Raw genomic sequence first — 3,527 nt, 5'->3', positions numbered from 1 at the left:
CACACACACACCCCACGTAAGGCCACGGGCGGGGGGGGGGGGCCGAGGATCGCAGTCCGGAGCCAGCCCCGGGCACGTCACACCCGGCCGGAGAGCGCGAGCCCCGGGACCGACCCAGAAAGCACCACCACGGAGAGAGGCGGGCCCGGGACGCGCCCCGCCCGCCCCAGTCAGAGGATGGGGCGCCGCTCGGCTCCCCCCACGGCCGTCCTCGGCTCGGTGTCCCGGTCTGCACCACGCGGGCACGGAGACGGCGCCCGATGGAAAGAAACTTGACCAACTTTTCCCCATCCTGCACCTTCCCGAGCCCGCGGTTCCGCCCGCCATGAGATGTGCGTTCTCACGCCCTGACCCCGCCCGCCTGCCAGCCAGCCAATCTGAGCAGCCGCTCCCGGCCGACCAATCCGAGCAGCCGCCCAGGTGACCAATCCAAGAAGCCGCTCCCGGCCAACCAATCCAAGCAGTGCTCCAGGTGACCAATCCGAGCAGCCGCTCTGGGTGCTGCCCCTTGGCCGGCACATGGCCCGCGGGTGTTTCCGCTCCGGCCCGCCTGGCTGTGGGAGCCCGGGGAAAACCCCAAGATGGAAATCTAGAACCCTCCAGCCGGGCTCCACCAGCTCCTAGGGGAAGCCACGGGAGCTGAAGACGGGGCCTGACGGTGAGCACCCCGAGTGGAGGGGGCCGGGGGGCGCCGGTGGCTCGGCCGGCTCGGGAGGCCCAGGCCTGAGGCCCGTGGCTCGAGGCCGGTTCCGGGGGAGACGCTCATCTCCAACCCAGCAGCCACGAGGAGTGCCGGGCTCCAGCGGAAAAACCACAGGACAGCAGCGCCCGGGCCCCGAGCTCAGGCCCCATCCCCGACACCTCCCCAGAAAACAAGGCAGGAGGCCAGCGTGGAGACACACGCCTGCAACCCCGAGCTCACGAGGCGGAGACCGAGGCCTGGGCGTTCGAGGCCAGCCCGGGTCGGTCCGCGGGAGACGGCGTGCCTGCAGCCCGGTGGGGGCCCTCCGGGCCTGCGTCCACCAAAAGAGCCTTTTGCTGTTCTCCTAACACCGGCTCGCTGGTGTACGAAAACCACCACCACAACCTGGAACACACAAGTTCTCCAGAGAGAAGTACACCTCAGCCACAATCCACGTCTTCCAGGAGGCTCGTTGCTCACCTGCCTTGTCCTCTCCCCGGGACGCCCACAAATGTGATATTCCAGGGCCAAGCAAACCCGCATGAAGGGGCCGCGAAGGTGGCTCAGTGGTAGAGTGCTTGCCTTGCATGCATGAAGCCCGGGGTTCGATTCCTCAGCACCACATACACAGAAAAAGCTGGAAGTGGTGCTGTGGCTCAAGTGGTAGAGCACTAGCCTTGAGCAAGAGAAGCTCAGGGACAGCACCCAGGCCCTGAGTTCAAGCCCCAGGACTGGAAAAGAAAAGAAAGCCTGTATTAACAGCATTTTTCATTGCTGCATAATATTCCAATGTACTGTGCTATTATTGCTGTTGTACATTTTGATTCCAGCTTTGCATTCTAATCGGGTGTTCAGGTTTGTATGGTGTAACTATTCATGTCTTATCATTAGTGTGTGTGTGTGTGTGTGTGGTACTGGGGCTTGATTCGGGCTAGCATTTTACCACTTGAACCACAAGTCCACCTTGGGCTTTTTTTTAAATACCAGTCCCAGGGCTTGAATTCAGGGCCTGGATGCTCCTAGCCTGCACTGAGCTGCTGTGCTCAAGCCAAGCGCTCTACCACCAGAGCCACACTTCTGGCTTTTTTTTTTTTTTTTTTTTTTGGTGTTTAGAGCTAACAGTCTCACGGGCTTTCTATCCCCAGACTGGACTTTGAACCTCGATCCTCAGCTCTCAGCCTCCCGAGTTGCTAGGATGACAGGCATGAGCCACAGAGGCGCGGCTCGATTATTGTGTGACCTTTTTGCTGTGCAATAATTTCAGACAGACAAAAAGAATATGACAGGATAATATCGCGCCCAGTATCATTCATCCGGTCTCTGTCAGGAGCAGAGGCGTGGCTCAAGTGGCAAAGCGCCCATCTTGAGTGGAAAAAATGAGAGCTGCAGAGCGGCGCTTTTCTGCGTGCACCAGGGCCCCTCTCTTTGGCAGGACCCCGTTTGTCCTGACTCTAGCCTCCTTTGGTCTGTGCTCACTAAGTCTACATCACCACACAAGGCTGAGGACTGAGGGCATCACGGTTCAAAACCAGCCCTGGCCAGTCAAATGCAGAAGACATTCATCTCCAGTGAACCAGCCAAAGAAAAAAGCAAAAAACCTGCTGTGGCTCAAGTGGTGGAGCGCCAGCCTTGAGTGTGCAAACTAAGCACGAGCAAGAGGCCCAGAGTTCAGACCCCAGCACCAGAATTCAAAACAACAAAAGCCAGGCGTCAGTGGCTCACACCTGTCATTCTAGCTACTCAGGAAGCTGAGATTTGAAGATGGAGGTTCAAAGCCAGCCCAGGGCAGGAAAGTCCATGAGACTTTATCTCCAGTGAGCCAGCAAAAAGGTGGAGGTAAAGCTGGGGCTCAAACGTGGGGGGGGGGTGGCTGGGCAGGTGGCTCAGTGGTAGAGCGCCTGCCTTGCATGCAGGAGGCCCTGGGTTCGATTCCTCAGTGCCACATAAGCAGAAAAAGCTGGAAGTGGCGCTGTGGTTCAAGGGGTAGAGCACTAGCCTTGAGCTGAAGAGCTGAGGGACGGCACCCAGGCCCTGAGTTCAAGCCCCACAACCACTACCACCAACAAACAAAAAAAAGTGGTAGGGGCTAGCTTTGAGCAAAAGAAGCTCAGGGCCGGCGCCCAGGCCCTGAGTTCAAGCCCCAGGAAGGCCTGTCCTCCCACAACAAGGCCATGAAGCTTAAAGTCCTGAAATCACTGTTTTTTAGGGTGGGGTGAACACTGGAGCAGAGGGCAGGGGTCGGAGCACAAACTGTGCCTCAGTTTCCCTTTCAGCATAGTAGAAGGGGTGGTGCTGGGCTGCGTTGTCTCGTGTGGGAGAGAAAAGGGTGGAACTACTAGCTGCTAGTCCTGAACCCCCGGACTCCCCAAACAACTCCCCCCACTGTGTGTGTGTGTGTGTCTGTCTGTCTGTGTCTGTCCGTCCATCATTCCCTCTGGAGGTGTTGGGCCTCCTGTGGCCCCACGGCAGGTGAGTGGCTTGAAAGACTCGTGGCTGGGGGCGGGGGGCGCCCACCCTGCATGAGCGGACCCCACGCGGGGGCCCAGTGTCGTGTCCCCCCCCGCCCCCCTGCGCCCAGCCCCGCACCCCCGCATGGCCTCCGCCGCCGGCCTCGCCCGCTGCCTCCCTCCCCTGCTCGCCGTCGGTGGGATCTGGTTTTCCTTGAGGTTGAGCTGCTGGCCCCGGGGCCCCACCCCAGATCTCAGTGGGCTTGGGGGGGCGCGGAGACCAGGCCGCGGCCGCGCGGGCTGAGCCTCTTGTTCCCCCCTTTCTCCCCTCCCTCCCGCCCTCCCCTCTCCCCCCCCTCCCCTCCCCCCTGCAGGGCATCGAGCGGCTGAAGCGCAAG

General features: G+C 60.6%; 1 protein-coding gene and 1 non-coding gene across 2 annotated transcripts in view; one reads left to right on the top strand and one right to left on the bottom strand.

The window, feature by feature from the left end:
- Window positions 1-3,527, bottom strand: part of Tgm4 (transglutaminase 4) — a 31,982-nt gene that overhangs the window by 16,402 nt on the left and 12,053 nt on the right. The gene's annotated exons all lie outside the window — the stretch shown is intronic.
- On the top strand, window positions 2,556-2,624 carry Trnaa-ugc. Its single transcript has one exon. It is a non-coding gene; the product is annotated as a tRNA-Ala (tRNA).

The sequence above is a fragment of the Dipodomys ordii genome, unplaced genomic scaffold, assembly GCF_000151885.1.
Source record: "Dipodomys ordii isolate 6190 unplaced genomic scaffold, Dord_2.0 Scaffold128, whole genome shotgun sequence".
Taxonomy (NCBI): domain Eukaryota; kingdom Metazoa; phylum Chordata; class Mammalia; order Rodentia; family Heteromyidae; genus Dipodomys; species Dipodomys ordii.
This window is presented reverse-complemented; position numbering and strand designations above follow the sequence as displayed.